General features: G+C 38.8%; 1 protein-coding gene across 5 annotated transcripts in view; it reads right to left on the bottom strand.

Moving 5' to 3' along the window:
* The window catches only part of TUNAR (TCL1 upstream neural differentiation-associated RNA), an 80,430-nt gene extending 78,135 nt beyond the window's left edge, over window positions 1-2,295 (bottom strand). For 4 of the 5 annotated variants that reach the window (XM_067462981.1, XM_060755985.2, XM_060755970.2 and 1 more), the window contains exon 1: window positions 1,689-2,295. The gene's annotated coding sequence lies outside the window, so the exon portion shown is untranslated. The remainder of the gene's footprint in view (window positions 1-1,688) is intronic. The other variant, XM_060755977.2, reaches the window with a different exon arrangement.
* Between the last annotated feature and the right edge of the window lie 19,153 nt (window positions 2,296-21,448).

Raw genomic sequence — 21,448 nt, 5'->3', positions numbered from 1 at the left:
CTGTCTTCATTAACAGCATTTATAGGATTTGTTTTTTCCACAAACTGTTTCAGATAATTATTTTTATCGTCAGTTAACTTTTTTGCTTTTGTTTTGTTATGCCACATCTTTATTTATTTAAGAATATTTGTGAAGTAACTGTGTCATACTGTGAAAGTTGTACCCAAAGCACACTGAATATGGTGTTGGATGTACACCTAAGTAAACATCCCTAGAACTGCTCTAAGTCCACTGTCTTAAAAGTAAAGCAAAGGTGTTAAATTACTGTAATCCTAGATTTATTTCAGGAAAATGATATTAGTCCCAAATATTTGCAGTCAGAGTTCAGAACCTCAATGGGATTGAACACGTTTCTCTGCAAATATTTTACATTATCTGCAAAATATGAAGTCATGTCTGTCTCGTAGCGATAAAACCAATTCCTAGCATACTTTCATACTTTTGATTTCTAAGTCTGAAAAGTACAATGTATTACAAGTCTATAGTTTTGTTTTCTTACTACACATGCACACAAACTTTTCCTTGTGGAACCCTATTTCTTTGCCTCCCTATGTTTCATTGATAATCGCTCTAGATACATATTACATTTTCTCCCCTCTTTGATATTCTCCCCTCTTTTCTTCTATAATGAGTTAGTTTTCCAATATAAACCTTCTAGGATCTGCATAAATGATAATGCAGTGTTGGAGGAAGGGATGTATTTCTGTCTGCTGTTAATTAAGTATGCAGCCATTCATACATTTTAGTACAAATTCTTCGTTGTCATTGCTCTTGTGTACAGATTGCAGTAGTAAAATGTGCAACCGTATTTAAATGGTTTGTTTTGCATTAGCAAGTATATTCACTCTTCCTGTTTGATCAATACAACATTAATATTTTCATTTAACCTTGCCTCTGACTTGCTAGCCATTTTTCTCAAGCCAATCTTAAAGATCCATATTAAGCATTTAATATTTTTACATCTTATCAATATGTACCTAAAATACAAACATAATTTTACAACTGAACTTGCCTCTTTAAGTCAAAGTCAACTTCTCTTTTGAATGGCATTAATGTGTCTTTTTATTTTATTTCTAAAAAGTAATTTTAAAGAAGGGGGCAATGATTAGTTTTAACTGAAAATCAAAACGAATGGGTATAGTGCAGTACTTTTGCGGGTAAACAACAGAAACAACAAAACGCATTGAGAAATGTCAGTACCAACCAATCACTCATCTCAGATTATCACCACTCAAAACATCAGCAAACAGAATTCTAACCTGTTTAAAAGCCCAGTGGAGCATGTGTTTTGCTGTAATTTATAGCAAAGATAAAAACAAGAAATGGGAAGTATGTTTTAGGGCTCATTTAGTACCATGGCAGTAAGTACTACTGAGTTCAATGTGGCTTCCTCCCAAGACAGAGTACAATAAAATTATAGTGTTTATTAGCTGTGATACTTTAGCAACAAGGCGTCATGCCAGTCAGCACTGGATTTTACATTGCTACTTCCAAGTTCACAGAACAGGTATGCCTAAGATATGTTAATATCAGAATAAGATTCTGACAACATTTTTTTTTATCTTGAAAGTATTGGTAAGCTGTTTCAATAGTCTATAACTAAAAACAAAAAAATCCTTACACCCCCTCCAAAACATAAACTCCTGACCTTCCCCATTCTTAAAAAAAGAACTCATCTTGAGACTCACCTATTCTGCTTGGAGAAGATTTTCGAAGTTTAAGCCATCAGCCTATCTCCAGGACTCATCCTTTCCAGGGTATCAGCTCTTCACATTTATCTTACGTGGATATAATGACATTCTCTCTAGCACTTATCCCCTCTTGTAAGTGACAGTGCTTTATAGACGCCAGCAGCCTTGCTCAAGTATTATTGTAATCCATCCAAGCTTCCCGAGATTGCTCAGGAGATCGAGGCTGAAATATACATCATCTTTAGTTTTTGCAAGCTGCTCCGAGCCTGCCGTGCTGTTGTTTGCCTTCCACTAGATGCTTGGATCTCTCAAACTGGATGTAGCACAAGCTTGGCTATTTATACAGAGCTCAGTACTGCCTGCTCGGAACAGAAGGAAGAGAGCAAATGAAACTGAACTCTTCCTAGATTTTTTTTTAAATGCTCTCACATGCTCAGGCATTTCCCAAATCAAATGGTTTTCATTTTTTGAAGGAGAAGGCAGCCCCTGGCTTAAAATAAAACCAAGCAAGCAAGCAAAGATACAAATGGTTGGTTGGAGAGGCAATACAGAATGATAAGGAGGAGAAGTAACAGGGCAGCAAGCAAGAGGATAGGATGGGCATCTTGTGATTGCTTTGAATTACTCCTCAGGGGAGTGTTGTTGTTGTTTTTAACTCCACAAATGCAGCAAAACCTGTCGCATGGAGTAAAAATCTGTTGGATCAGCCCAGCTCTTCTGGCAAAGTTATGCCACATGTGTATTTATTTTGCTGATTCTTTAAGTACTGCAGCTACAGTGTGATGACAACAAAATTAAATTGCCAGATGTATCTTTTCTCAGCACATAGATAAAGAAATAAAAGTATTGTCTTTTTTACAGGTTTGCTGAAATGATAGAATTATTGAAGGTACTAGTTCCATGACAGTTTTGAAAGGTGAGATGAATGACCAATATACTTGACATCAGGGAATCTCTGGCCTGTGGGCTGGATTTGGCCTGTTGGATATTGGCCTATTTTGCCTGCAAGCATCTTCCACAATCAGTGATCAGAAATATGAAAAGCCTATAGAAATGAACTCTGGTCAGCAATGTTAAGAGGACACTGCACTGAAATGAGATCTGGTTTGCAGCCTGAGAATATTATATGGAATTGAACCCTGGTTTGCAGCTCAATATTTCATCCTTATAATTTTAGTGAGAACCAAGTAGAGCTTGCAGTGATGTGACAGTAAGCCATGTAGATTGCACCTTGGTTTCTTTTTTCATGTCAGGAGCAACTTGAGAAACTTCAAGTCAGTTCTGGTGTGAGAGAATTGGCTGTCTGCAAGGACATTGCCCAGGAGGGGAGGCCCAGATGTTTTACCATCCTGTGGGAAGCTTCTTTCATGTCACCACATGAGAAGCTGGAGCTGACAGATGGGAGCTCACCCTCCTTACTGGATGCAAACCCCTGGTCAGCAGTCCTGCCAGCACAAGGGTTTAATCCATTGTGCCACCAGGAGCACCTTCATTAAATTTTGGTGATCAGAGGTGCAAGCAGACATTACAAGAGCTTTCAGCATGGTAGTGCATAGATAGAATGATTAAAGATCCCAAAGCCATCCAATCAAACCTCCTGCCATACAGCAGTGTACAATCAAAGCACCCCCAGCAGATGGCCATCCAGCTTTTGTAGTAGTAGTAGGAGTAGGAGTAGTAGCAGAAATCCCAAGGGGCTATCCAATTCAAGACTCTTCTGCCATGCGAAAAAAGCACAATCAAAGCAGCCCCTGAGTGATGGGCAGAAAATAGGGTTTTAGAAACAAGGAAGGTGAGGGGGAAGCTATATGGGCAAGGAATGCAAGGGGAAAAAAACCTTTGGTGGCAAGGGAGTTAGGGGCAAATATTTTTGTGGCAAGGGAGGCAGGGGAGGAGCAGGAAAGAGGAGGAAAAACTTGGAGGAAGGACGAGGGTGAGGAAATCACAGAGCCCTTTAGAATGCTTCGCGAAGCCTCAAGGGCTCCATGGAGCACACTTTGAGAACTGCTGTTCTAGAGCAGCAGAAAACAATCTGGCTCCCTCCTCAATGTGACATCCTTTCCAATATTAAACATGGCTATCATGTTCCCTCTTAACCTTTCTTCTTCAAGCTAAACTTACCCAGCTCCCTAATCTGCTCCTCACACAATTTGGTTTTCAGACCTTTGGTACATAGTTGGTGCAGTTTAGTTGATGTTGCTCTGTACCTTGAAGTAATTTCTGACTTACAATACCCCTAAGGTGAATTTATCATGGTAAGTTTTTCTGGGATGGAGTGCGTTACTTGCCCTGTAGGCTTCCATAGCTAAGTGGGGACTCAAACTCTGGTCACCACAGTAATAGTCCAATACTCAAACTTCTACACCAAACCAATACACCCAGCTGGCTCTCTGATGCAGTTTACTCTTGTATTTGTTCTTATCTGGATTTACATGAGTATTTAATGTGCCATCAAATGTAATGCACATCTTAATTTTGAAGGTGCACATTGCAAATAATCAATTTGTCATCAAATGTAATGCACCCAACAGCACAGTTATAGCATGTTATAGCATGAATGAGGTCATTTGGGAAGTGATGGCCAAGGCTGACAAACCCACCAGTCTCACGTGATTCCCAACTGACCTCATTCTCCAGGCCTTCAAATGAGGGGGAGGCTGTGAAGACCTTGTGAATGCAGCCAGTTGGGAACAACATAGGACTGAGCCTGTGGGTTGAGAGACCCCGAGGACTTCCCAGGAAGCAGGATCAATGGCTAAGTGGCAGAAATGACTGGATCACCCACTGGGCACTCCTCCTCTTTCTTCGGAAACCACACAGAACTGAGGCTGTCACCACCAGCAGCAAACACCTTCTTCGTGGCCCCCTGCATCTCTATGAGATATGGCCCAAAGAACTTTCTAAATCAAGCCTGGAGATAAATGGAAGCACATTATCATACAGAAGAATATGTGTATTTATTGTGTCATGGGTTTTCAAACTGTGCTCCACAGAGCCATGGGGGCTCCCCAAGTGATGATGAGGGGCTCCACAGCACCATGCTGCTTCCCCACCTCCTCCTCTTTCCTTGTATTTTGTGATCTTTTCCAGCTCTTTGTTCTCTACTGTCTCCTGGTACTGCAATGTCTATAATAAAAACATGTTACTTTTCCACAACCGTTATATCTGATGTTATGTTTATCCGTTTGGATTCTAAAATCCCAGAGTATTTTTGTTTCTTCATTTTCCGTGGTCTTTTTTTTAGCTTGCGCTCATACCAGGTTTTACTGCTGAGTAGGCCATACTTCTTGCAAAGGTTCCAGTACACCATTACTGCTAGCCTGTTGTGACATTCAATATAGTCAATCTGGGCTATTTTCTTGCAGCTGCAAATGAAGTGCCCCACTGTCTCATCACGCTCTTTGCATAAATGATACTTTGGGTCATTATTATTATTATTATTATTATTACAAAGGCTGGGTGGCCATCTATTGGGGGGTGTTTTAATTGTGCTTTTACTGCAGGGCAGAAGGGGGTTGGACTGCATGCCCTCTGGGCTTTCCACTGAAATACTGTTAAGTTTATGTTGGTTAATTTTTCTTTATTTTAAATATTTCATTGTTCTATCTTTTTCTTTTCTTTTCTTGTTGTTTTGCAGTACAAGTGTGATATGTGCACTGTGCACAGGAATTTGTTCATTTTTTTTCCAAATAGTTCACATAAACACTCTCCATCCGTCTGCCACTGGCCCGCCCCATCTGACAAATTTTAAAACACAATATGGCCCCTATGTCCAAACGTTTGTCCATGCCTGGTAGATATAGATGGATAGATAGATAGATAGATAGATAGATAGATAGATAGACAGACAGATAAAATTTCTTGGAGTGCCACAAGAAACTTTTGCTTCAAAAAGGGCTCTGCAGCTCAAAAAGTATTAGCACCCCTGCTCTATGCAGTCTGAAGAGTGTGTCTAGGGTTGGAACCAAAGGGTGAAAACTGTAGTCATTGTTTATTTGGGCATCCAAAAGATTTCTTTTACAAAGCCCCTCATCAAAAATTTCTGGTCTTTGAGACAATTCTGAACTTTGCAGTCATAGGATATGAGCCATCAAGGCTACTAAGATCTTCCGGGGGGGCCCTGCTCTCGGTCCCACCACCCTCACAATCACGGTTGGTGGGGACGAGAGACAGGGCCTTCTCGGTGGTGGCTCCCCGGCTTTGGAACTCCCTCCCATTAGAGGTTAGATCTGCCCCCTCCCTCCTGACGTTCAGGAAATCGTTAAAAACATGGCTCTGGGATGCGGCATTCAAAGACTGAACCTGGAACCTTCCCTGTGATGGATTATGATGAACTGCGACTATGAATATGATTATGACCATGACTGGATTGACGATTTGGCGTAGGAAACTGTGATGATGTAATGATGATTTTATTGTACGGAGTTATACGATTTTAATATGTAATGAGTTATATTTGCTGTTTTATCTGTTTTATCTGATTGTATTTGATATGTTTTGTAAACCGACCTGAGTCCCTCGTCGAGGTTGAGAAGGCCGGTATAGAAATCCTCTAAATAAATAAATAAATAGGATAAGAGAGGTGTTTTCAAGTATTGAAATTGGATAAAGAAAAGGAAACACAGCTAGAATGAATAGGTATTGCAGTATGAGCAGCAACATTGCAAGCTGTGTTTTCACCTAGGGTTAGTTAGAGCTGAGGAGAGGTGACTACTAGTGCATTGCTGAAGACACAACATTATTTAGGACTGAAAGGACAAGAACAGATTGTGAAGAGCTCCAAAAGGATTTCTCCAACCTGTGGAAAACAGCATTAAATCACAAATCAGATTTGAAAGAAAAAAGTGTAAGGTGATGCACATTAGAGCAAAAAAATATATCCTAGTTTCACATATGCATTAACAGGTCCTGAGCTGGCAATGACTTAACCAAAAAAGTGTTACTGGTTTAGTATAGCCTTATCCAAAATGATTGGGGTCAGAAGTATTTTGAAATGCAGGTTTTTTTTATTTTGGAACACACACACTTTAATTGTTTATACACCTTTACAGACACACAATATTTTCAACCATTTGTGTAGAAATAAAGTTCCTGTTCATTGAATCATTAGAATGTGAAAGAGTCACTATCTCAGGCATCCATGTAGACCGTTTTGAATTTTGGAATAATTTGACTTTTAGAATTCCACATAAGGAATCCGTATCAGGTATGCCCTCAGAGCACCTGAGTGTCAGGGATCTTGTGACCTTAGCCAATAGCATATTGCAGGCAAATTAGACTCCAATTAAGTTCATTGGTTCATGATGTCATCTCTGGAGTAAGAGAAAACAAGCTTGTTTCATCTTCTATTGCAGGCAAATTAGACTCCAATTAAGTTCATTGGTTCATGATGTCTACTCTGGAGTAAGAGAAAACAAGCTTGTTCCATCTTCTACATGACACACTTCAGATATTCCAAGATGACTATCATGTTGCCTCTCAGTTTTATCTTTCCCAAGCTAAACACATACACAACTTCCTAAATCATTCTTCATAATGCTTACTTTGCAGATAGATCTTTGACTATCTTGGTCATCCTTTTCTGGACACGTTCTTGCTTTTTAATTGAGCTGTGGTATCCACCTGGACACAGTACTCCAGGTGAAATCTGTCCATCGAATAGCTGCCAAATGTAAGTTGCCTTGAGTACCCCCTGGGGTGGAGAAACATGGTAGAAATATCATAAATAAAAAGTAACTAAAGTGGAATAAAGCATCACTGCTATTTCCCATGGACAATACATTGCTATCTGCTCCATCACACTCTTAACACATATTTAGCTTGGGTCTACTATGACCCCTAGATCTTTTGCACACGTACTGCTTAAAAGCCAGCTGTCACTGAGCTAATATTTGTGCATTTCATTTTTCTTGCTCAAATATAGTTCTTTACAGTTATCCCTGTTGAAATTAATTGTGCTAGTTTTGGCCCAGCACTCTAATTTGTCAAGGTAATTTTGAATTCCGATTATCTCCTCTGGGATTCTAATTCTAAATTTGCAGATGACACCTAATTTGGTGTCATCTGCAAATTTGATAAGCATGCCTTCTACTCTATCTTTAAAAATATAAAGATGTTGAACAACATCATCCCCAGAACAGAACCCTGAAGTATACCACTCGTTACTTCTGTTCTAGATGAAGAGAAACCATTGCTGAGCAGTCTCTGAGTTTGGTTGGTCAATTAATTACAAATCCACCTAGCAGGAGCACTGTCAAGCCTACCTTTCACTAGCTTGCCTTCAAGAAAACCATGGGGGACCATGTCAAAACACTTGCTGGAATAAAAATACACCACAGTTATAACACATTTGTACTATGAATCTTTCATCAGTTAGACCATTATTTTCTGTTGAGGAGAAGACTGAGACAAAGAATCTAACAGTTTGATTTTTTTTTCTCTGTCTGTTTTTAGCATTTTGCCATTTTCTCTAGCAGGAACTCTATTGCTTCCTTCTTCTTCCTCCTACTATGCATGTAGTTGATAAAACCCATTATATTATTTTCAACCTCTCTAGTGAGCCTGATATCATTTCCAGATCTAGCTTTTCTGACTTTCTCCTTACAAGAACTGACTAGTCATTTGTATTTCTCTTTGATAGCTTACCCCACTTTTGAATTGCATCTGATAGTTTGTGTGCACCCATCCCAGTTTCTTTAGACACTTCCCATTTTTATTTCTTATTAGAATTGACTGAAACCATGCTTTCCGTTTTCATCTTCAAGAAATTCTTATGTGTGATTTCCCTTTGAGAATTTTGATAATGAAATTTCACCTTATAATTCTCTAAACATACTGAAATTAGCCTTCTTGTGGTCCAGACTGCATGTCTGACTATATTTGCCTTCTCTTTTCCTCTATATAGCAACTGAATTCCTAAAATGTCATGGCCATTAACATATAACAAATCCCACCACATTGACCAATTTGTCTCCAGTTAGGATCAATATCATAATAGTTGGTCCCCTTCTCTACAACAAAATTGAACATTACATCCTTGGCCAAGATTGATTTTATCAACTACCAGGATGTTTGAGTCTCCCCTCACATCTTAAGGGGCCCTACTCCCTATAACAGGTGTAGACATCCTCGTGCAAAAAATACAACAAATCATAGTTATTTATCCGATTCTGGCTATTTCTCTGGACTTCCAAATATGTGAGTACATAGATATATGTTTCTACTATAGCCTGGGTGAATAATCCAAATTGTTGTACCATTGTGTCTCAAGCATTTAGCAACAGCAAATAATATATTTAGTAGGCTCTTTTTGAAAAGTAAAAGTAAAAATTGGTTATTCTGCATGACTTAAAAATTTATAAAGGGCAAAATGAGAAAAGATTAATATTTAAAATAAAACAATCAAAACAGCATAGTTCAATGTTCTCCTCCGCCATTTTCTTCCTTTATTCTTCTAGAAGGTGTTAAATTATCCTCTGGAAATGATGATTCTATTCTTTTTATTTTTAACATTGAACAAAAGCTGTGATGCAGGACGTCCTTTAGACCACAAAGTAATTTGGATATTTTAATCCCTTGTGCCCAAAGAACATGCTGCTAAGGATCTTATCAAATTTCATGCCCACCAGCCTTATGGTATTTCAGATGGAAAACTGGTTTTAACCTCCAGAAGGTCTCCGTTTCTATTGTCTCGCTTTTCACTAGTGGCAGAGATAGACATGCTTAGCTATCAGTTTTTCTCCTCTGACTCCCAGATGTAAGTTACTTCAGATATATCAGCAAATTTCATAAATAAAAAATGTGTCAAGGGCATATTGGAGAATGTAAGCGATCCAGTTGCTGTCTTTGCTAAACTGGACATATTTATCTCCTCAAGAATGGACACTCTCAACTTTTGTCATAAGGCTTTGGTTGTGCATTGTGGTTTACACTGCACTAACAACAACAACCAAATTTTTGGTGTGGCCATACAGCAGAAATAACAACAACAACAAGAACAACAACTTTATTTTTATACTCCACCACCATCTCTCCAAGGGGACTTGGGGCGGCTTACATGGGGACAACCCAAGGATCACAGCTAAAAACAACAGCATTAAAGCCAATCAAATTAAAACATAATACAATCACAACAACAATAACATTAAACAATATCATGGCTGAAAAAACAGAATCGGGCTGGGACTAGGCTCAAGTAGTGCAATGAATTCCTAAGTGGAGCTGAGGGAAAGTGTAAAAATTCCAAGTGTGCCAATCTAGAGAGAATACCTTGGCAATAAAGTGTTGAGATTGGTGGGGTGGGCTGAACTAAAGTGCAGGAGCTTAGGTAGAGTCAAGCCAATTCTCTGGTGAACTGCCTAATCAAAGAATTTGGCTAGAATCCTGTTGTCTCATTATTTATTTATTTATTTATTTATTTATTTATTTCATCTACTTATACCCCACCCTTCTCACCCCGGGGGGGACTCAGGGCGGCTTACAGGAAAGGCACAATTAGATGCCCAAATCACACAACAAACAATACAAAATATAACAATTCAACAATTAAAATAAAACATCAATACCTAATAAATCATAAAAACTATCTCATGTCAGAGTCCATATATCAGAGTCCATATATCCATTCCATTCCATTGTCCTTGTCTATCGACAGGTCCTTTAGTTAGTTGACAGCATGGCCAAAAGCTTGGTCCCACATCCAGGTCTTTAGTTTTTTCCTAAACGCTAGAAGGGAAGTCGTCGATCTGATCTCCCCGGGGAGTGAGTTCCACAGGTGAGGGGCCACCACTGAGAAGGCCCTGCTCCTCGTCCCCGCCAGCCTCACTTGTGCCACTGGCGGGGTCAAGAGCAGGGCCTCCCCAGAAGATCTTAAACTTCGAGGTGGGATGTAGAGGGAGATCCGTTCGGACAAATACACTGGGCCGGAACCGTATAGGGTTTTGTAGGTCAAAACCAGCACTTTGAATTGTGCTCGGAATTGGATCGGCAGCCAGTGGAGCTGACGCAACAGGGGGGTGGTGTGCTGCCTGTACGCCGCTCCGGTGAGCAATCTGGCTGCTTCTCACTGGACTAGTTGAAGTTTCCGAGCAGTCTTCAAAGGCAACCCCACGTAGAGTGCGTTGCAGTAATCCAACCGGGATGTGACAAGAGCGTGGACCACCGTGGCCAGATCCGACTTCCCAAGGTACGGGCGCAGCTGGCGCACAAGTTTTAATTGTGCGTAACTATGATGACATATCCTTCAAATATCCCAGTTTGGCAGAGGAACTTCCAGTTAACCCTTTTCCAGTTGCTTTTAAAATGTCCCACTTTCTTCCTTCACTTTCCCTTTATGAAATCAGCTTACTTTACTTGCTGCAAACTAAGTTCAAGGTAGGAGGGAGGATAAGGGAGGATGGAATCACATCTTTCCTTTCTCTGTACATTTAGAGAAAAGCCAACTGCTTCAACCTTATCTAGTTTATATGTTCTTCTTCATCAAGAACTTTTGCCATCTTGACCACACTCTGGAGAAATGCACTACACAAATCTGAAAGATTTTGTCTGCCTTCTCTTGCCACTGCAATTTGACCCTCAAAAAAAGAAAGTACAACTGTTAGGATGCACCAAGAAGATCTGGTCCAGAGGAGACAGAGACAAGGTACAAAAATATTTTGAGATAGTAGAATGGACTATACTGTTACAACATAACTATGCAGGTGATGCGTTACTGCACTTACTTGAAAAACAAAATCATAAAAAATATCAAATTCTTTTGAAATAAGTGACTTTTCTTGGAAATTACCATAGAATCATTCTGGAGGAACTAGACAAATTCCTGGAGCATTATTTGTTCAGGTATAAGGGGGAAAATCAACATATTAGGGCAATGATTTGAAACCCTATTTATGCTCTTTGTTGTTTAGCTGCAAGCAGTTTCCATACACATTGAAATGTTGGAATTTAGAACACATAAAAATGTAATGCCTGGCACCTCTGAATTCTACTAGCTCATTCTGCTGCTGTTGAGAAAAATTGAAAAGTAAGATAACGGTGAAAACTGAGGACTAAAAATTTTGAAAACCCAAGCAGAAGCATACCATACTGCAGCATTTTGTTGTAAATTTCATCTGTTCATTTTTATACCCTACTGACTTCAGATTAGTAGGTCCTTGGTGAAAAGATGCTAAAATTCTCCCCCATAACCTCTAAAAGACTTCTAGTTCACTTCTGGCTTAGAAATTTAAAATTACCTTTACAAATTAGAGAGCTGGGTCAAAACAGCAAATGTAAGATACTATAGTTAGGCAAAAAAAAATGCAGAGATACAGAATAGGTGACGACTGGCTCAATAACAGTCGTTGTGAAAAAGATCTTGGAATCTTTGTGGACAGCAAGTTGAACATGAGGTAACAGTGTGATGCAGCAGCATAAAAAGCCAATGGGATTTTAGGTTGCATCAAAAGGAGTCTAGTGCCTGGATCGAGAGAAGTCATTGTGCCTTTGTATTCTGCTTTAGTGAGACCGCCCCTGGAATACTGTGTCCAGTTCTGGGCAGCACAGTTTAAAAGAGATATTGACAAGTTGGAAGGTGTCCAGAGGAGGGCAACTAAAATGATCAAAGGTCTGGAAACCATGGCGTATGAGGAGCATCTTAAAGTTCTAAATATTTAGCCTGCAGAAGAGAAATTTGAGAGGAGATATGATAGCCATGTATCAATATGTGAAAGGATGTCACAAAGAAGAGGAAGCAGGCTTGTTTTCTGCTGCCCTAGAAACTAGGACTTAGAGCAATGGCTTCAAATTACAGGAAAGGAGATTCCACCTGAATATTAGGAAAAACTTCCTGACTGTACGAGCTGTTCAGTAGTGGAACTCTCTGCTTCACAGTGTAGTGGAGGCTCCTCCTTTGGAGGCTTTTAAACAGAGGCTGGATAACCATCTGTCAGGGGAAATATTTGCTTTTCCTGAATGCCAGGGGTTTGGACTAGATAGGCCATGTGATCTCTTCCAACTCTATGATTCTGTGATTCTATGATTACTAACTTTTTTCCCTATAAAATAGTTAGATAGACTAAGATTCTACGAAAAAGACCTCTTCTAGGTCTGAAATGAGAGCCAACATAGTGTAGTTCTTCCAGTATTGAACTGCTCCGAGAGACCAGGTTTATTTTTTTAATATGACTTTTTATTGATTACGTATGGGGAATGGAAAAGGGTACAAGAATGGATTTAAAATAAGGACCTTTAAAAAACATCTTATGTTATCATCTTCTTTCATAGTCATCTAATACAGAAAATGTTTCTTTGATGTTAAAAATGGGAGACTAAGTTTCATTCCCTGCTCAGCCTTAGAAACTCACTAGGTGACCTTACTCATCCTCCAAACTCCTTTCAATAGAATTGCTGCAACTCAGACTTAAAGATTCACAAAACAAGGTCTGAAACAGGACGTGGTAAAAGTGGAGCAAGGGCAGGACATAAGAGCATTTTTTTTAAAAAAAAAGTGTCCCTACCAACCTCTGGCAGTTGTTCAAATACCTTTCTTTATGCAAATAAAAAAAGATATAGAAGAACATTGACACTTCTAGTTTCCATTGAAGGTGTGCACCAAGTCAAAGGTCTAGCCCATTGCTTAGGCAAACATACTGTTTAAAGGTGCACTGATTCAATGAAAATCTGCTCCCACTCTCCATGGATTTATGGGAGATTTGTAGGGAAATGGCATATACCGTAGAGTTATCTTCAGTGAAGAAAACTGCAAACACTCAAAAGGATGGGTGCAAGGACTAAGGAGTTTGGATCCATACTATAGAATTACCCAGAAGACCTAAACAATCCCTATAGAGGGCATATCTTGCCAGATACAGAAAGAAGAACCCATGGGTATTGATCCTGTGAGTACGAGGTCATACAGTTCTACACTTTTAAAACTCTCATGTGGATTTCAGACTAAACCAGTTTACTTGATTCCATATCATACAATTTAAGAAGTTTACAGGATGTGGAGCACATGAGGACATACTCCTAACTTTAATATTCAATATTTGTATTGTAATGACCCAGGGTGGGGTGGTGTTGGGGAAATGGTCAAGTTTGTGGCACAGCAAAGTTACGCAATTATGTATTAAGAATAATATACTGGAGAGTACTCAGTGGCAAAACATGAGGCACACCTGAAGATGGTGCTAGACCTTTGGTGGATTGTGAACCATATTTTGATAAAAGCTGCTTTAGATAACATAATGAAAAGGGTTAGATATCTCGATTCTGAGATTAATTTAAAATCCAAAACAGTTATAGTTTTCCAGCACTGATTCACTTAATTTGAATATCCTTATCTTTATTCCCTAGTTTCCGAAGACAGTTTACATTGGATTACATCAATTAATTCTCCAAGTTAACAAAGTAGAGCATGTTATAGTATAGCTATAATAATCCTGAGCACATTTCCTCCACCATTCAGCCCAGTGGAATTTATGTCTGGAAAAAACCCATTTGGGATTAGATAGAAACTTACTTGAGGCCAATGAGTAAGGGGGATTTCAATATAGGTTTTCTTTGTCCACATCTAACGTTAAACTAGATTAGCTTCCATGCTATTATATTACTCCAATCAGATCAGGAAGAAACATGACCTGGGGATTAAAAAACTCCCTCCGTCTCTAACTAGAGAAACAATCTGATTGCTTTTAATTTACATTTCTGCATACTCAGGGGGAGGTCTCCAGCACTTTTTTCAATATGAGCCTTCAGGATTAGACTTTTGCTTCAATCATACATGCCAAAGAGTATTCAAATGCTTTGAGCAGATGTGATTTTTATTAGCATTGTTCTTTTCTTTTGATTTCTCCCTCCCTCTAATTTCATGCCCGGAAGAAAGGGGAGAAAAGCCAGCATATTATGCGAATGTATAATAAGGATAAGAAGAATGGCTCAAACCAGATGTTAAATCTGAGAGATTGGAAAACTAAAGATACATTTTCCCCTTGGTGTGAGGCATGCGGCAGACTGAAAAAGACCTTCTTGCTTGCATACAAAGCATCCCTTGTCAAATAAGTAGATTCAAAATAATCTGTCTATATGTGAGCCAATATGGTGACATGGTTAGAGTTTTAGACTAGAATGTGGGAGATTCAGTTCAAATTCATTGGTTGACCTTGGACCTGCACATTCCCTCCCATTTCTCAGCTTGACCTACCTGACAGGACTCTTTTCTGGACAGCATAAAGACCAAAGTCATATGTTACCTTGAGCTGACCAATGGAAAGATCCAAAAGCAACAACAGAAGCAGAGACTGAAACAGAAGTAGAGAATGAAGTATTCTGTGTAATAAAATCTTGGTTGTGTTTCCTGTCATCTTGATTTTGGTTTTGCCTTGTTCTCTATATCACTGTTTCCTAAACTGTGAGCCTTGACCCCAAATAGGGCCCTCTTAGCTCAATGTTAGATTCCCAAAAAAATGGCCACATTAAAAGTTTTCTGAATATCGCCAAGTGATTGTTTCAGACATTTAGATGAATTTATTGTACAATGTTTACAGAGGACCTTAGGTAAAAGGTAAATGTTTTCCTTGACATGAAGTCTAGTTGTGTCTGACTCTGGGGGGTAGTGCTCATCTCCATTTCTAAGCCAAAGAGCCAGCGGTGTCCATAGATACTTCTAAGGTCATGTGGCCAGCGTAACTGCATGGAGCGCTGTTACCTTCCTGCAGAAGCGGTACCTACTTATCTATTCACATTTGCATGTTTTCAAACTGCTAGGTTGGCAGAAACTGGGGCAAACGGTGGGAGCTCACCCCACTCCTTGGATTCAAACCGCCAACCTTTCGATCAGCAAATTCAGCAACTCAGTGGTTTAACCTGATGTGCTACCTTAAGCTGTACTTAAAAAGGAAAATTAACCTGTTTAGCAAGCATTGCAAATGCTGATTTGTCATCAGTAAATGTTTGATTTCTATACCTATTATATATACCTATATGCCTGGGTTCAGGTAAAAGCTGCTCAGGCCAAAAGGGGTTCCAAGTGGAAAAGTTAAAGAAGACTTATTTTATATAAGTTTCCCAGTTTAAGATTTTTCCAGGTCAGGCCAAAACTTAAAACCTGGGCACTGTATTAAGTATGAATTAAATACAAACCACAGTTGTTCACAGTTTGTCTTTTAAACATATAGATATAGAAGATAGTTTCTTGTTTGGAAACTAAGGATTCTATTACACAAGGCAAGCAAACTGACCTTTCAGCTGGACTGTCACCAAATCACACAATGTCATGTGTATCTTACTACTGGTTTTTCTCCCCCTAGTGACTTTCTCACCCATAAATATATATGGATAAAACTCATCAATAGCTTCCAATCCTGCAAGATTCCCATAACTTACCTTGGTTCAATGAGTTCTTTCTACTTCTGTCCTGGCATTAATTGGCACCAGGGAACAGGATTTTACCCATTTGTCTGTACATTGGCAGACACAGAATACATGGCTCTATTTTTATACTAGAGTTGTTGTTGGAACACAAATTAGTAACATTATATACTTGGTTCATATAATATCACATTGTTGTTTGTATTGATAAGATACAGTAATAGAAATATAATTTTCTCCTGTTTACATGCCATCACTCAGAATTGCGAACCCTTTGGCAGTGACTGTTTCAATTTGAATTTTCAAAAGCCTATTTTGGTTTATTTTTAAGAGCGAAGACATTGGTAGTCAATGTGTTTCTAGTAGATTAACCACACCTCAAGTGTCTGCGAGTAACGGCAGCCAAAAATAATATTCTTTTGTACCAAGCAAAAAGGACACACTTTAAAATTCTATTCGGTACTTGGTCTTTCAATTAAACAAAGAAGAGTATGAGAAAGGAAACAAAACTATTTTTTATTTTTTATTTATTTCATGTCAAAAGCATTGCATAAATAAAGAAGTATAAAACTGATAAAGTGAAGGGAGCACAAGCAGCTAAATAAACTATTAATCACTCAACTAGTAGCAATTCAATCACCAATAGTGTGTTTTGGGAAGAGAAAATGTCAACAGTGAACTATGAAATGTGGTTTTCTAAAGTAGGAGTTGGAAGAAAGCACTGTGATCCACCACAAAAATTGCTCAATGTGTTGTGCTTCAGTTTAGAGTATGAAAAACTGAGTATTTTCAAAAAATATATCTTTGAAACTGCCCTACTATTTTTTTTAAAAAAAGTTTTACTCAATTCAGAATCCACCAACTGAACACAGAATAGGATGCACATTTCAGTTAATAGTTCTAAATTGCTAGGCTTGTGATGCCTTGCATTAAATGCATTCCATGGCACACATTTGAAAAATGCAAAAAAAATAATTACTGTTTGTTGTTGTTCATTCATTCAGTCATCTCTGACTCTTCGTGACCTCATGGACCAGCCCAAGCCAGAGCTCCCTGTCAGCCGTCACCACTCCCAGCTCCTTCAAGGTCAGTCCAGTCACTTCAAGGATGCCATCCATCCATCTTGCCCTTGGTCAGCCCCTCTTCCTTTTGCCTTCCACTTTCCCCAGCATAATTGTCTTCTCTAGGCTTTGCTGTCTCCTCATGATGTGGCCAAAGTACTTCAACTTTGTCTCTAGTATCCTTCCCTCCAATGAGCAGTCGGGCTTTATTTCCTGGAGGATGGACTGGTTGGATCTTCTCGCAGTCCAAGGCACTCTCAGAACTTTCCTCCAACACCACAGTTCAAAAGCATCTATCTTCCTTTGCTCCATATTGTACAGTATTGAGGGGGTCAGTCTAGATAGTTTCTTTACATTTTAAGCCTCCATTGCCCTGCCCCTTTAAGAATCCCATCAGGGGTGGAGCCTCTGGCAAGGTACTTCTGGTTCTTGGGAGAGTCAGCTTTTTCATGACTGAAAGGTGAAGAGAGAGGGAGGCGGAAAGTCTACAAAATAGCACGTCCAGTTGGAACTGTATGAGTTGTATTCAAGTCCAGTCAGAGTTAAATACTGAGAACATATTAGAGACAGTTGAACAACATACAAGAAAGAGACAATAAAAAGAAATAAAGATTCAAGAGCCTCGATTCAGCCAGAACTATGTCTATCTTTCAAAGACTTTACCTGTCCTCATAAAGACCTTGTAGTGAGACCCGGGAGGAGAGAAAGTCTAAAATTCATGTCAGTTAATAAATTCTTGTTTTGATTCAAATATATAGTCTCCAATCTGTTCCCTGCAATGGCCAGTTGACCTTCCAAGTAGTTAAGATAGTGTGGGAGTTAAGATAGTGTGGGAATCTGCCCTGAGTCCAGTCTAGTACAAAATGTTCCTCCCACTGTTGCAAACAAGATGCTTAACCAAGAACATGACAGAAGACAAGGGAAATAGCAAGTTCTATCAAATTGTTCAGTTTCTTGCATAGATACTCCAAGGTTTAAGGCTCCCTACATAATAAATTCTGGAACAGATTCACCTTGGACCTTCTGCTTATGTTTTCTAGTATTTGGCAACTGGTACTTAGAGCCAGGCACTTCTCTGTTGGAAGAAATATGTTGCTATCAGAACCAGTTGCCAATAATAGGCATAATCCCCCACAAAGTGGCTCCTTGTTAAAGCCATCCAAATGGACAAGTTTTTATCACAGATTTTTCTCATTGCTGCTTTCTGTTTCTGGATGTTGTAGGTATTTTAAGGAACAGAGCAAACCCTGTTTGGTATTATCAAATTGAAAAGCTATCTTAAAACATTTTATAATAAAGAAAACTGTTTTAAAATATTTTAAATAGATAATTAAAGACTACACATGTCATTCATCACAGAGTGTCCATGTTCAACGCAACAATGTGGTGCCAAATGGGCAGAGATTGCTGGGAGGAGTAAAATTTAGACGTGATGTTCCAAGCCAGTCTCCTAATTATCTATTGTCTGCCTTGCCTCTCTGCATCAGCAAGATGTGGAAGGTGACCATGTCTGACGGGGCACCCACTCCCATGCAGGGCTGTTCCAGTAGCATGAACAGCATGAAGATTATTGTTAATGAAAAGGCTTTTTTAGTCTGCCTTTTGTGGTGCAGCAGGAATGTCGCACCAAATCACTTTGAATGGCCTTGTTCTTAAGACACACATTGTTAAGCATCTTGGAAATTCTGAGTATTCACCCTAAAACTTCCAGTCTTGCATTTCTACCAAAAGACTGGCATGCAGGTGTAATAAATGATGCATGATTCACCCCAGTTGAAAAAGTGTCCTTTCAAAAGTTAAAGCCTGTTCAAATGACTTTATTTGATTATTTCTCTATTTTCCTGATAGGTACATGAACCAAACTTTTTTATTTTATATTCTTCCACAATCTCTTCTAACTTATTCCATCACTGACTGGTTTGGACAGAATATTAACAAGAAGAAGAACAACAATAACAACAATACATTTTATTTGTTACCTGCCTCTTCTCATGGCTCGAGGTGAGATACAACACAGTCAAAACTCATCAACATAAAATACAGCAATATATATATACTGTATCAAAAATGCACCACTATAAAATACATAACCAAAACATATGGCACAAAGATCAAAATACAGCAGCAATAGAATGCAAACCCAAAGCTCATGGTTCAAAGTTGACTGTGTAGGCCAGATGGAAGAGATGTGTCTTTAGTTGTGTTTTAAATTCTGGCCATTCATTTAGCTGTTAGATCTCTGCTGGCAGGTCATTCCACAGTAGACACTTCATTCTCTTCATATTTCCTAAGGGTTGAAAAAAATTGTTTGCTATTCATATCTCATCTGAGAAAAGGGGTCTCCAACAGTTGTGTTCCCAACAATTGGGAAAATCAGTTGACAAGGAAATAGAACCCCCCATCCCATAGAATCATGCAGTCACTGAGCTGGAAAGGACAACAAGTCCAGCTCTTTGCCATTCAAGAATACACAATCAAAGCATTATTGAAAATAAATATCTAATCTCCATTAAAAAAAAAACCTTCAAAGAAGGAGATTCCATCACAATCCCGGACAGCATATTCCACTATCAAACAGCTCTTATCTTCAATATGAAATCTTTTCATATATTTAAACATGGCTTTCACATTGCCTCTTAAGTTCTCCAAGTTAAACATACTCAACTCCCTAAGTTGCTCCTAATAGGTCTGGAAGCCACTGACAACTATTGTCTCCCTACTAATTTTCTCTACATCTCTGTCATTTGGCTCGTAACTTGCCTTTTTATTAGTTAATCCACTTAGATTTCTTTCCTTATTCAAGAAGATGCTCCAGCACTGTAAGGGCTCTTGGGATTTTATCATAAAAAGCCGCTATGCCACAGTAGCTAAACAATAATAGATAATGAATATGTACTGAGATGAATGTCTTAAATATCACACCTGTCTTCATTCATGAAATTGTGCAGATTCACCAACTATGGTCCCACAGTCATATTACTGCATACACTTATAACTGTGCCTTCCTGCACTTCAATCCCTCTATATTTTTAAAAACCATTTGACAGTTTCATTGATGAAAACCAAACAAACAAACAAAAGCAAATATATCTGTAAAATATTAAACTGAAAATAGACAGCTCAGGAATAGTGCTTTTGCTTTCGTTTGGGGAGTGAGAGAAAATGGAAATTCTGCCCCATGTTGTCACATTATTGTTGGCATGCTGGCACAGAAACAAAAGGTAGATGTTGAGAATGATGTGGGATTGTGAGCAGTTTACTGGTTTTTCCCATCAATATCAAGAAACAGGTTAAGTACAGGGAGGAGGCAGACCGGCAGCAGTATGCACATGGCTTCTATGTGGCTTTGTCTTTCTCTTATGATAATGTCCTCAATACTTCTGTACACTGAGTGATGTACAGAAGTAGGTGGAAAGGTTGTCAAAGGTGATTTTATTTTTGTTTTTAAGTAAAAATGTTGGAATTTATTGATAGAACTCATATTAAACTTGTCATGGTGCCCAAAGATTGCTATTCTAACAGCTTCCCTGCCTAGAAAATACTTCGTTTTTATCTCTCCCAGAAGAATTATAGAGATCTTCAATAAAGGAAGTGATGCAGGAAGCTGAGTAACAGAAATTAAGGTCCCAGTGGCTAAAACAGACAACAGAAATAGTTCTCAGAAGGTGCCCAGATGTCCTTTTAATCTTTTATTTAATATCCTGTTCATTTTCATTATGTGAACGGGATAATGGGCAACCTATTTTTGATGCCTTAGGAAATGGAAAGAATCATTCCTCTGTAGCTGAAATGAATAGTACGACCTGGATCTATAAATAAATCACAAGAGACTACCTATTAGAAAAAGAAGCAGAGAAGGGTGTGTGTGAGGAGGGGGATGAAATAGCTGACATGACTTTAATAATAATTTGTGCACACTTTATCTAGGAAGAAAAAAAATAAAAGTCACTTTGAAGTGATAAAAGAACTCCTCCCATCAAGCTGACAAAATCAGCAATAGATATTATGCATACCACTGCTCAATGGCTGGACCTGTATGCTGCGCTCATCAAAAACATGAAGGTTGTGTGATGTTCCACTAGAAAAAAAATGTGTTACAAAGAATCAAGTAGTAAGCAAATTTGTTGTTTTATTAACAACCTGGCCTACCCCAAAGAGAGTTAGAACCACTAATTGAAAGGGTTTTTCCCCTTAAGTCTGCTTTTTCCCAAGGTCTTCAGACCCATTATGTAGAGGTTTTGCACTGAAGTTTCAAGATAACAGGGCTAATTGGTAAGGAAGGAAGGAAGGAAAGAAGGAAAGAAGGAAAGAAGGAAAGAAGGAAATAGGACACTCAATGGCAAGAAGAAA

The sequence above is a fragment of the Anolis sagrei genome, chromosome 1 (assembly GCF_037176765.1).
Source record: "Anolis sagrei isolate rAnoSag1 chromosome 1, rAnoSag1.mat, whole genome shotgun sequence".
In the NCBI taxonomy this organism is placed as follows: Eukaryota; Metazoa; Chordata; class Lepidosauria; order Squamata; family Dactyloidae; genus Anolis; species Anolis sagrei.
This window is presented reverse-complemented; position numbering and strand designations above follow the sequence as displayed.